Here is a 13,869-nt window from a genome sequence, read left to right on the forward strand (position 1 = left end):
TTTAAACAAAATGCTAATATATTTGGATCCTATCTGATTAGGTAAGTTTGCCAATTTATTGGTTATCCTGATGGGTGAACAAGCATAGAACACTCAAACCTCAAATTGATTAGAGAAACTTAGAGGGATCCTTTTCATATTCAAGCCCAGTGGCACAGTGGTTAGCACGGTTGCCTCACAGCGCCAGGAACCCTGGTTCAATTCCCAGCTTGGGTTACTGTCTGTGCAGTCAATGAACCATAGAATGCCTACAGTGCAGATGGAGGCCATTCGGTTCAACAAGTCTGCACCGACCACAATCCCACCCAGGCCCTATTCCTGTAGCCTCACATATTTACCCTGCTAATCCCCCTGACACTAGGGTCAAATTAGCATGGCCAATCAACCTCACCTGCACATCTTTGGATTGTGGGAGGAAACTGGAGCATCCAGAGAAAACCCACACAGACACAGGAGAGAACGTGTAAACTCCACACAGACAGTGACCTGAGGCTGCAATTGAACCTGGGTCCCTGGTGCTGTGCGACAGCAGTGCTAACCACTGTGCCACCCTCGAGTCTGAACACTCTCCCTGTATCTGCGTGTGTTTCCTCTGGGTGCTCCGGTTTCCTCCCACAGTCCAAAAGACGTGCTGGTTAGGTGCATTGACCGTGCTAAATTCTCCCTTGGAGTACCTGAACAGATGCCGGAGTGTGGCGACTAGGGGATTTTCACAGTAACTTCATTGCAGTGTTAATGTAAGCTTACTTGTGACACAAAAAAACTTAAAACTTTATTCAAGAATCTTTTTTCTGTGATTAAAAGTTAGCACACCATTGCAAACAATAGATTAGTAAAGTCCAAACAAAATCTTGGCCATTTGAGAGAAAAAAATAAGATGAGTCAAAAGATAGGACATTAAATGATGAAACCAAGTGACATCCATTTAAATCATCATACCATTGCTTCATTGACTAAGCAAGGAAAGGACTGAAGTTCAGCATGTCCTATTATAGATACTGGGGATAGAAACCTCAGCAAGTTAAGAAAATGTGTGGCTTACAATTTAAGAAAAAAAATGGGAAGTTAGGGCTGTTTCCATAGTGTAACATCTCCCTAGCTCAAATGGAACCTCCAGTGGTGGGGTTTAGTTACTACAGACACACAGGTTTAAATAATGCAGAGCTCCACCTTTAAAGGCCATTTTAAAGTTTATTTATTAGTGTCATAAGAAGGCTCACATTAACGCTGCAATGAAGTTACTGTGAAAATCCCCTGATCGCCACATTCCGACACCTGTTCGGGGGGTACACTGAGGGAGAATTTAGCATGGCTAAAGCACCTAACCAGCACATCTTCTGGACTGTGGGAGGAAACCGGAGCACCCAGAGGAAATCCACACAAATTGTGACCCAAGCTGGGAATTGAACTGGGTGACCCTGGTGCTGTGAGGTAGCAGTGCTAACCACTGGGCCACCGTGCTGCTCGCAATGCTTGGCTGTTGCAAAGGGATTGTAAATCAAGAATACTATACAGACCTACTAGACAGTAGGGCTAAACGTAACAAGGCCGGCACGGTGGCACAGTGGTTAACACTGCTGCCTCGTTGTGCCAATGATCCAGATTCAATTCTGTCCTCAGGTGACTAACTGTGTGGAGGTTGCATGTAATGCCTATGCCTGCGTGGATTTCCTCCCTCAGTCCAAAGATATGCAGGTTAGGCGGATTAGTCTTCTGAGAAAGTAGAGGCTTTCTTAACTATAGTGTTGGCATGGTGGAGCCAGGACAGGTTGTTGATGATCTGGACACCTAAAAAATTGAAGCTCTCGACCCTTTCTACTTCGTCCCTTTGATGTAGACAGGGGCATATTCTCCTCTAAGCTTCCTGAAGTCAATGACGATGATAAAAATTGCCCCTTAAGAGTCACAAGAAGATTAGGTTATGGAGATTAGCGAGGTAAATATGTGGGAATACAGGGATGGCCGGGGCGAAGCCTGAGCAAGATGAACTTTTGAAGAGTCAATGCAGACCTGCTGAGCTGAATGGCCTTCTTGTGTCCTGTAGGGATTTTATGATTCAATAACAGTAGTAAAATAATTTTAAAATGCAGCATACAAGACAATGCAAAGAATTCACAAGTCCTGGAGCAGGTGCATCCTGCATCATCAGAGTATCAACTCTGCTGCTCTCAGACAAGCTGACTGGAGTTAGCTGCTACATTAGATATAAAATTATGTGCTGTATCTAGTTTCTTTCTTTTTTGGCCAAGAAGGTTTATCTAAAAGCAGAAGTCGACAAATCTCAATTTTGATCTAATTACATTGTCAGCTCAGTCAGAATAAATGGCATTTTAAAAAAGGGATTCTTTCTCGACCATCCCCAATTGCCCTTGAACTGAGTAGCTGGCTAGGTCATTTCAGAGGGAAGGTAAGAGTCAGCCACATTGCTGTGGAATTACATATAGGCCAGACCAGGCAAGGATGGCCAATTTCTGTCCCTAAATGGTATTGGCGAAGCAGATGGTTTTTATGACAATCAAATATAGTTTCATTACTGAGGCTGCCTCTATATTTCAGTTTATTTTTATTCAATTTAAATTCCAGCAGTTGCCATGGGTAGATTTTAACCTGTGGCCCCAGAGCATTAACTTGGCACTCTGGTTACCAAACCAGTGACATGACCATCATGCTGCCATCTCCCCTGCATTTTATTGCAAATAGTATTCATGTTAGTTAGGAGTTATGCGGGTCAGCAATATTGTAGCAGAGATGGAAAATGTTTACAGAAATTATTAACCATTTTGAGTAGTTGCCTTTGAATACAGACTGTAAGATATAGGAACACAATTAGGCCATTCGGCCCATAGTGTCTGCTCTGTCATTCAATTACAGCTGATAAGTTTCTCAACCCCATTCTCTTGCCTTTTCCCTGTAACCTTTGATCCCCGTTCCAGTCAAGAAGCTATCAGTTTGTCTCAAATACACTCAATGACCTGGCCTCCACAGCCTTCTACGGCAATGAATTCCACAGATTCACCACCCTCTAGCTGAAGAAACTCCTCATCTCGGTTCTAAAGGGTTGTCCCTTTTCTCTGAGACTGTGCCCACGGATTCTAGTCTCACCTACTAATGGAAACATCTTCTCTGCGTCCACTCTATCCAGGCCTTTCAATATTCTGTAAGTTTCAATGAGATCCCCACCCCTCATTCTTCTAAACCCCATCAAGTACAGACTCCAATGCTTCTCATATGTCAAGCATATATTTTTAACAAGGTTGCTACCTGCGCTTTGACACAGTCTCGGGCTCATGCTTTGACAGAGTCTGCGCCCATATTCAATTATGAATTTTTAAAAAATTACAACGAACATTATCTGGAACACGTTCAAATTAGTTTTAATTTTAACTAGTAACCAGGAGAGATGTCCAGATTCAAGACTGTAAAGAAAACCAACTGGAAAAGTTGATCTTTGATGGATCAGAGTGTTATTTAAAGGCTTTAGTGTCAGGCACTGCACTGCACAACTGAGCAAAGAATTGGATTTCCGTATTAGATAACAATCCGTATCACAGTTAATCCAGTGGAGCCTGGTTCTGTCAGTCCTATTTTCTGTCTTCTATCTCTACCACAAAAATATTTGATCCATCACCTTCCATTTTCCTAGTTTCACTGCCTCCATGTTACCTAATGAAGGGGCAGCGCTCCTAAAGCTCGTGACTCCAACTAAACCTGTTGGACTTTAATGTGGTGTTGTGAGACTTCTTACTGTCCCCTCAAAGGGATGAAGATCACAGATTTGAAAGGTTTTGTAGAAGGAGCCTTGGTGAATTGCTGCAGTGTAGATAGTGCACCCTGCTGCCACTGGTAGAGGGAGTGAATGTTTAAGGAGGGGGAGGAAGGGAAGAGTGCTAATCAAGTGGACTGCTTTAACCTGGATGGTGCCAAGCTTCTCGAGTATCGTTGAAGCTGCACCCATCCAGGCAAGTGGAGAGTATTCCATCACACTCCTGACTGGTGTCTTGTACATGGTGGCTAGGCTTTAGGGAGTTAGATGATAAGTTACTGGCCTCAGAATTTCCAGCCTTCAACCTGCTCTTGTTACCACAGTGTTAACATGGTTAATCCAGTCATGTTTCTGGTCAATGGTAACTGTTTGTGGAGCCATTAAATGTCAAAGAGAGATAATTAAATTCACTCTTGATGGAGATGGATACTTCCCAAGCTGGCATGTGTTAACCTGGCCATTGCTGTACCCGGGCATGGACTGTTTCACTATCAAAGGGATTACAAATGGTACTGAACACTGTGGCATTATCAGTGAACATTCACACTTAACCTTATAGTGCAAGGTCAACGATGATTCAGCTGAAAATGGCTAGGCTTAGGACACTATCCTGAGCAACTCTTGCAGTGATGTCTTGAGGCCAAGGTGATTGACCTCCAACAACCATCTTCCTTTGCACCAGGTATGACTCCAGTAGGGGAGAGATTTCCCTTTGATTCCCATACGCTCCAGGTTTGTTAGAGCTCCTTGGCATTACGTTCAGCCAAAGTCTACCTTGATGTCAATGATAGTCACTCTTACCTCACCTCTGAAATTTAGCTCTTTTATCCATATTTGGACCAAGGCTATAACGAGGCCTGGAGCTGAATAGCCCTGGTAGAAAGCACACTGAGCACTGAGAGAAGGCTGTTGCAGTGTGTGTTTTGCATTTTAGCACTGTGAATGACACCTTCCATCCTCTTGCTAATTGAGAGTGGACGGAAGGTTAATTGGCCAGATTGGGGTTATCCTGCTTTTTCTGGACAGGATAACTTTTCCGTATTGTTGGGTATGTTTGTTGTACAGAGACAGCATGGCTAGTTCTGGAACCACCAGTCTTCAATCCCACAGCTGGGATGCTGTCTGGGCCCATAATCAATACCTCAACAATCATCACTGCCACACCAACATGAGCATATTTTTGCAAAGTTTTAAATTTAATAATTTGTCAAAATCATTTAACACAGGAATTAATCTTAATATGCAGTTGCTTGATGCCATTACAAATATCAATATGGATGGACTGGTAAAGTTTGGTGTAAAGTCCTTTCCAGGCTCATGCTGACAGAGTTCTTCAAAGATGAATAATGACTTTAGTCAAACTGAAATCGCAAACAATGCAATTTGATCAATTTTAATTATGATTTCCAGAGATAATCCAGCCATACAACTCAATTCAATTTTCCTCCATCCAATATAATGAGTTGAGAAGATTTGATGAGATATTGTGAAAATCAGTAATGTCCCCTGACGTGTACTAGAAAGTGCTGCCTACGGTGTTCATTATACTAACTGTTGCAATGTACATTTTAATACAGTTGCTTTTCCTACTCACAACCCAGTCCACTCATCATAGAGCATCAAAGAATCCCTTCGGTGCAGGAGAGGCCATTTGGCCCATTGAGTCAGCACCAACTCTCTGATAGAGATCCAGGCCTTCTCCCTATCCCTGTAACCCCACATATTTAGCATGGCTAATCCACCTAACCTACACATATTTGGACGCTCAGGGGCAATTTAGCATGGCCAATTCAGCAAACGTGCACATCTTTGGAGTGTGGGAGGAAACTCACGCAGACACAGGGAGAATGTGCAAACTCCACAGAGTCACCCAAGGCCGGAACTGAACCCAGGTACTTGGAGCTGTGAGGCAGCAGTGCTAACCACTGTGCCGCCCACTGCAGCTTTCAGCAATTACCAATATAAAGTTTTTACAAGTTTATTTATTAGTGCCACAAGTAGGCTTACATTAACATTGCAATGAAGTACTGTAAAAATCCCCTAGTCGCCACACTCCGGCACCTGTTCGGGTACAGTGAAGGAGAATTTTGCATGGCCAACTGCACCTAACCAGCACGCCTTTTGGACTATGGGAGGAAACTGCAGCAGCTGGAGGAAACCCATGCAGACACAGGGAGAACATGCAGAAGCCACACAGACAGTGACACAAGCCGGGAATCGAATCCGGGTTCCTGGTTCTGTGAGACAGCAGTGCAAACCACTGGGCCACCATGTTGCCTTATTAACCTGTTAAAGACAGCTCCACACAGCTGGAGAAGAACCTGGAGGAAGAAATGGAAGATCCAGTTGTTATGCTCCATGCAAGAATCAACAACATAGGCAGGACCAGGGAATATGTTCTGGTGAGGTCTGGGTCCAAATGAAAAAGCTGAACTTCAAACGTGATAAATCTGTGGACGGGTTACCTAAGCCATGCAGAGACTGGCACACGAACAAACAGAATAGAAAGCTAAATACATGGCTGAAGGAGTGGGGTGGGAGGAAGGAGTTTAATTTCATTAGCTACTGGCATCAGTACCAGGGAAAGAGGGGTGTAAGTTTGTTGCAAGTTATGTATTAATTCTTTAAACGCTAGCCATTGATTATATCATATAGAACAAAGAAAAGTACAGCACAGGAACAGGCTCTTCTGCCCTCCAAGCCTGTGCCTATCATGATGCCCTAACTAAAAAAACCTTCTGCTCTCACTCGGGCCGTATTTCTCTATTCTCTCCCTACTCGTGAACTCATCCAGATGCCCCTCAAATGTTGCTAGTGTGCCTGCTTCCACCACCTGCTCTGGCATCATGTTCCAGGCACCCACCACTCTCTGCATGAAAAACCTCTCCCCCACATGTCCCTTAAACTTTCCCCTTTTCATCTTGAACCTGTGACCCCCTTGTAATTGACACTTCTACCCTGGGAAAAAACCTCTGATTATCCACCCTCTCATAATTTTGTAGATTTCTATCGAGTTTCCCGTCAGCCCCTGTCTTTCCACTGAAAACAATCCTGGTTTATTCAACCTCTCCTCATAGCCAACATCCTCGAGACCAGGCAACATCCTGGTGAGCCTTCTTCGCACTCTCTCCAAAGCTTCCATGTCATTCTGGTACTGTGGTGACCAGAACTGCGCGCAATACTCAAAATGTGGCCTAACCAAGATTTTATATCGCTGTAACATGATTTCCCAACTCTTGTACTCAGTGCCCTGGTTGATGAAGACAAGCAAAGCACATGCCTTCTTAATCACTTTGGTCATCTGTGTTGCCACTTTTAAGGAACTGTGGAATTGCATGCCCAGATCCCTCTGTAAGTTAATGTTCCAAAGGGTTCTGCCACTCACAGTATAATTCACACCTAAATTTGATCCTCCAAAATGCATCAACTCACATTTGTCCAGATTAAACTTCATCTGCCATTTCTGTGCCCAAGTCTCCAACCTACTTGTTATTTCCTCTGACAATCTCTGGCACTATCAGCAACTCACCAATGTTTGTGTCAACTGTAAATTTACTAATACGATCACCCACATTTTCCTCTAGATCATTTATATATACTACAAACAACAGAAGTCCCAATACTGATCCCTGCAGACCACCAACAGTTACAGATTTCCATTCTGAAAAACACCCTTCCACCCTTGGTCTATAACCAAGCCAGTTCTGTATTCATCCAGCTAACCCGCCCAAAACCCATGTGATTTTAGTTTTTGTACCAGTCTGCCATGTGGGACTTTGTCAAAAGCCTTGCTAAAGTCCATATAAACTACACCTACAGCTCTTCCCTCATCAATTATCTTTTGTCACCTTTTCAAAAAACTCAATCAAGTTGGTGACACATGACCTTTCCCTGTACAAAGCCATGCTACCATCTGAATGCCATTCGCCAATCTACATTAGTTACTGTGCTCAAGTTAGCAGTTTGCTTTGTTTGCATTTGAAGCTTTTGGCACTCATATGCTCTGTTACCTCTGTCTGCTCATGACATACAACTTGGCTGGATATTTTCTTTCCTTCTTTTTAAGGGAGGCAATGGCTGAGTGGTATTATCGCTGCAACATTAATGCGGAAACTCAGTGAATGTTCTGGGGACCTGGGTTTGAATCCCGACATGGCAGTTGATGGAATTTGAGTTTCACAAAAAATATGTGGAATTAAGAATCTCCTGATGACTATGAAACTATTGTTGATTGTTGGAAGAACCCATCTGGCTCGCTAATGTCCTTTAGGGAAAGAAATTTGCCATCCTTACCTGGTCTGGTTGACTCTCAATTCCCTCTGGACAAGGGCAACTACGGTTGGGTAATAAATGCTAACCAGCCAGCGATACACATATCCCACAAATGAATAAAAACAAAATTACAAGGGACATGGATTTTGGGTCTTCTTTGAGCTTCAAAGTACTGCATCCATTTGGTGTGTGAAATTGCACTTGCAGCAATTTTTACTCCCCTGTATCAGCACACTATTTACTTCCACACTATTCCTCACCTCTACCATGGAAACACAAACTGTACCATCACTAAAACTGCCAATTCCCTCCTCAACTTTCCCGACTTCACCCCTGCTTCAGCTCATCTGCTGCTTAAAACCCTCACCGTGATTCTGTTATCTCCAGTCTGGATTATTCCTTGCCGTGATCTGATATATAATCCTCAACTCCACTTTCCCACCTTATCCCCATAGAGTCTGTGTAAAGTCTGCACGTTCTCTCTGTGAGCGCATGGGTTTCCTCCGGGTGCTCTGGTCTCCTCCCACAGTCCAAAGATGTGTGGGTTTGGTTGGTTGGTCATGTCCCTTAGTGTCGGGGGATTACCTGGTTAAATACGGGGATAGGGTCTGAGTGGGATTGCTGTCGATGCAGACTCAATGAGGCAAATGGCCTCGTTCTGCACTATAAGATTCTAAGAACCCTTGACTCCCTTACTGATTAAAAGTCTGCCTATCTCAGCCTGCCTCATCCCTTCTAGGGATGGCAGGACTGATGTATGAGGAGATTGGCTAGGTTAGGATTGTTTTCGCTGGAGTTCAGATGAATGAGGGGAGATCTCACAGAGACTTATAAAATTCTGACAGGACTAGGCAGGGTAGATGCAGGGAGGATGTTCCTGATGGTGGGGGAGTCCAGAACCAAGAGTCACAGTCTGAGGATCCGGGGTAGACCATTCAGGATGGAGATGAGGAGACATTTCTTCACCCAAAGAGTGGTGAGCCTGTGGAATTCATTACCACAGGAAGTAGCTGATGCCAAAACACAATGTATTCAAGAGGCAGCTGGATGTAGCACATGGGGCGAATGGGATCAAAGGTTATGGGGAAAAAGCAGGATTAGACTATTGAGTTGGACGATCAGCCATGATTGTGATGAACGGTGGAGCAGGCTCGAAGGGCTGAATGGCCTCCTTCTGCTCCTACCTTTTATGTTTCTGTGTTTTACATATTTAACACCCCAGTCTCTACAGCCCTCTGCAATAAAGAATTCCACAGATTCACTAACCTCAAGTCTTTAGTGATAAGTTAAAATTGTTGCCACATTTCATTTCTTTGTTTTTGTTTGTAACATAAAAGGCCACTTACTGTGCACGAATGCTCCAAAATACAGTAAAATATTGAACAAAAAATAAGGATGTGAAAGGTGCTGGTAGAGACGGAAATAGAGTAGCTCATGTAAATGAGCAGAGACTAAAACTGAGCAGCGACTATCTTTACCAGTTTAAAAACAAAATTCCAGCCGTGATGTGAAAATGCGGAGAGATGAGTGTTGCATATCTTAACATTCTGCAACTATTTTGGAACTGTTAGTAATACTGGAACTCCCTAGTTTTCAGTACTGTACTTGAATACCTACATCAGGTCAACAAAGTGATCTACAAAGCTACAAGAACTTGTTCGGAAACTGGTCATTTTATCTTAGTAAGAAGTCTCACAACACCAGGTTAAAGTCCAACAGGTTTATTTGGTAGCATAAGCCACTAGGCTTTTGGAGCACTGCCCCTTCATCAGGTAAGTGGGAGCTCTGTTCACAAACAGGGCATATAAAGAAACACACTCAATTTACAAAATAATTATTATAATAATAATTATTTTACGTAAATATTTTATAACATATTTTTAATATTAATATTTTTATAAATAATTTTAAATTATAATTATAAATAATTTTTAATAATAATTTTTAAAATAATTGATAATAAATAATAATTATTTAGTAAATTGAGTGTGCGTCTTTACATGTCCTGTTTGTGAACAGGACTCCCACTTACCCGACAAAGCGGCAGCGCTCCGAAAACTACTGGCTTGTGCTACCAAATAAATCCGTTGGATTTTAACCAGGTGTTGTGAGGCTTCTTATTGTGTTTACCCCTGTCCAACCCCAGAATCTCCACATAGTTTCATCTTAACCAGATAATTCCAAACTAACCATTCATTGCAAAGTTTTAAGGAAAAACTGTTTTCATTTAGTTGCACGTGACAACATATTTTGACGTATACCTTTGCTGAAACATAACTTAACCCAAGTACTTTCTAAGTAGTATTTTGAACACACATCATTAACACTTCCTCTCAAACTCAGACATTCACCATTGACATGTCTCAATCATTACTCCTTCAAAGAGTGTCTTTGGAAACTAAAATAGGCCAGCTTTAAACCTTGCAGAGAATTTTTATGGATTTATCATAAATGTACAGGAAAATAACTACTCTGCATGGGGTTTTTCCTGAACTACCACCTCCACACCCCCATCCCCTCCTCCTGTAACTATCACCCTAACACTCCACTAACCCCACTTTAACACCCTACAACCTACCACCCCCATGCTGCTATCCCCAACCCACCCTACCTCAATCAAATGTAAGGGGGAATGGTTAAAGTAGGCCATGAAAACATGTCCTGATCACACTTCCTTTGCTGAAACTACCTCTTGTCAAAGTTGCAAATGTTATTTCTTGAGGGAGGGAAGGGATGGCTGGGTTTGGGCCAGAATCCTGAGTGCTGGCAGACATTGGCAGGAGGGATGTTTTGAGGTTTGAGGGTCAGATTGTGGAGGGAGGAGAGGGGTCCACACTGTGAGGGTCCCTCTCTCTCCCTTTCCCTCAGCCCCCAAATCCCCCCCCCCCGGGCACCTCCTCCTTCAGGGCCCTTCCTTCTCCCCCTGTTCACCCTCCCTCTCTCCATTCACCCCTCTCCCTCATCCCTTTGCCCCCGTCTCCCCCCTCCCCCATTCCTTTGCCCCTGCCCCCTCCCTCTATGCCCTTCTCTCTTCCCCTGCTCCCCCTCCTCCTCCTCCTCTCTTCCCCTGCTCCTCTCCCTCTCCCAATGACCCTCCCATCCCCTCCCTCTGTCCCCCTCCATCTCCCCATGACCCCCCTCCCTCTCCTCCTCCTCTCCTCTTCCCCTGCTCCCATCCCCTCCCTCTGTCCCCTCCATCTCCCCATGACCCCCCTCCCTCTCCTCTTCCCCTGCTCCCATCCCCTCCCTCTGTCCCCCTCCATCTCCCCATGACCCCTCTCCCCGTTTCCCCCCTCTCCTCCTCACTCTCCCGACTCCCCCCTCTTTCCCATTCCCCTTTCCCCGTCCCGCCTCTCTCCCTCCCAGCCTCCCTCCGCCTTCTCCCCTGCCTCCCTCCACCCCTGTGCCCCCTCCTCCTCCCCATCCCACACCTCCCTCTCCTTTTCCCCCCATTCTCCCTCTCCCCATTCCCTCCTCCCTCTCCCCCACCCCCCACTTTCCCCCTCCCCCCACTTTCCCCCTCCCCCCACTTTCCCCCTCCCCCCACTTTCCCCCTCCCCGTTTCCTCCTCACCCCCCCACCCTCCCCGTGTCGCCCCCATCCCCTGTCCTCCCTCCCCGTGTCGCCCCCTCGCCCCCTGCCCCCCCTCCCCGTGTCACCCCCCCGCCCCCTGTCCCCCCCTCCCCGTGTCACCCCCCCGCCCCCTGTCCCCCCCTCCCCGTGTCACCCCCCCGCCCCCTGTCCCCCCCTCCCCGTGTCACCCCCCCGCCCCCTGTCCCCCCCTCCCCGTGTCGTCCCCCCCTCCCCGTGTCACCCCCCCCGCCCCCTGTCCCCCCCTCCCCGTGTCACCCCCCCACACCCCCTCCCTCCCCGTTCCCCCTCCCTCCCCGTGTCAGCCCCCCGTTCCCCCCTCCCTCCCCGTGTCAGCCCCCCGTTCCCCCCTCCCTCCCCGTGTCAGCCCCCCGTTCCCCCCTCCCTCCCCGTTCCCCCTCCCTCCCCGTGTCAGCCCCCCGTTCCCCCCTCCCTCCCCATGTTGTTCCTCCCCCACCCTGTCTCCATTCCCCGTGTCGCCCCCCCCACCCTGTCCTCCCCCCCGACCCTGTCCTCCTCCCGTCACTCCCTCCCCCTCCCCCCCCGTGCCACTCCCTCCCCCCTTCCCCACCCCCCCCCCCCGTGTCACTCCCTCCCCTTGTCTCCCCCTCCCCCGCTCAGTAGGTGCCCAGCAACAGGTTTCAGCTGAGGGCAGCAAAGGCTGGGTTTTTATTCCACATCTCCAGCACCAAGCTCTCTCTCTCTCTCTCTCACACACTCACTCACTCCTTTTCCTCTTTCTCTCCCAAACCTTTTCCCCGCTGACCAACAGCCGCCACCTCCCGAAGCTCGGGCAAGTCCAGCACAGGGTCAAGATCGGCCTCAGCGGCCACCCTCCCGCAGTCACTGCCCCCTGCCGGCGGGAGGGCTCACCTACACTGTGGGAGTCAGGCTGCACTGCCCCCTGCCGGCTGGGAGGATCAGCCTGTACTGTGGGAATCAGGCTGCACTGCCCCCTGCCGGCTGGGAGGACCGGCCTGTACCGTGGGAGCCAGGCTGCGCTGCTCCCTGCCGGTTGGGAGGACCAGTCGGTACTGTGGGATGCAGACTGTACTGCTCCCTGCCGGTGGGAGGACTAGCCTGTACTGTGGGAGGCAGACTGTACTGCTCCCTGCCGGTGGGAGGACTAGCCTGTATGGGAGGCGGACTGTACTGTCCCCCGCCGGTGGGAGGACTAGCCTGTATGGGAGGCGGACTGTACTGCCCCCTGCCGGCTGGGAAGAGCAGCCGCTCCTTCAGTGAGAATCACAGAGCAGCTGTAATTGGAGTAATGTGCAAATCCTTTCTCAAGGGTGAACAATGCAGCTGTGATTCGGCCTGTTACACAGTGAGGTGGAATTTTTGTGTAGAAGTTTTCCAAAGGGGATGTTTATTCATTTCTAATGATTTAACAATAGGTTTCAGAATAACTCCACAGGTTGTTGCAATGATTGCTCCTTGTTGTGGAGGATGGTCTTCACACAATGTTGCTGAAAAGAGAGACACGAAGAGAGGCAGATCCAACCGAGGCTTCCAAATGGCAAATTAGACCAAAGACTGAGGGGGGAGAATGTGCAGATTACGGGGAAAAAGATGGGGAAGTGGCACCAAGTGAATTATCCATTCATTCACAGGAGGCCGGTGATGACCTAGTAATATTATAGCTAAACTATTAATCCAGAAACTCAGCTGATGGGATCCGGGTTCAAATCCCACCACGGCAGATGGTAAAATCTGAATTCAATAAAAATAAATCTGGAATTAAAAATCTACTGATGACCATGAAATTATTGTCAGAAAAACCCACCTGGTTCACTAATGTCCCTTTAGGAAGGAAATCTGCCGTCCTCACCCGATCTGGCCTACATGTGACTCCAGAGCTACAGCAATGTGGTTGACTCTCAACTGCCCTCAGGGATGGGCAATAAATGCTGGCCCCCCCCCCTAGTGATGCCCACATCCTATGAATTAAAAAAAGGCTGAGAGCTAGCACAAGACACAATGGGCTGAAGGGCCACTTCCTTTTGCAATGTGACAATTCGGTGATTTTATATTTATAAAGCTTTTTCATCTTCCACTTATACAATCTTGCATCTGGACCAATGCAAGAATTTTAGTATCCCTACAGTGCAGAAGGAGGCCATTTGGCCCATCAAGTCTGTACCGACACTCTGACAGAGTGTCATACACAATGTCACTCTCCCCTGACCCATCCACATAACCCCATACATTTACCATGACTTATCCAGGTATCATTTGTCTTC

General features: G+C 46.8%; 1 protein-coding gene across 3 annotated transcripts in view; it reads right to left on the reverse strand.

The window, feature by feature from the left end:
* Positions 1-12,465, reverse strand: part of LOC145352771 (serine/arginine-rich splicing factor 5-like) — a 35,707-nt gene extending 23,242 nt beyond the window's left edge. For 2 of the 3 annotated variants that reach the window (XM_080203073.1, XM_080203070.1), the window contains exon 1: positions 12,378-12,465. The gene's annotated coding sequence lies outside the window, so the exon portion shown is untranslated. Of the gene's footprint in view, positions 1-12,352 lie in introns of all 3 variants that reach the window. The other variant, XM_080203072.1, reaches the window with a different exon arrangement.
* Between the last annotated feature and the right edge of the window lie 1,404 nt (positions 12,466-13,869).

This window comes from Carcharhinus amblyrhynchos, chromosome 14, assembly GCF_965287045.1.
Source record: "Carcharhinus amblyrhynchos chromosome 14, sCarAmb.v2.hapA, whole genome shotgun sequence".
NCBI classification, from domain to species: domain Eukaryota; kingdom Metazoa; phylum Chordata; class Chondrichthyes; order Carcharhiniformes; family Carcharhinidae; genus Carcharhinus; species Carcharhinus amblyrhynchos.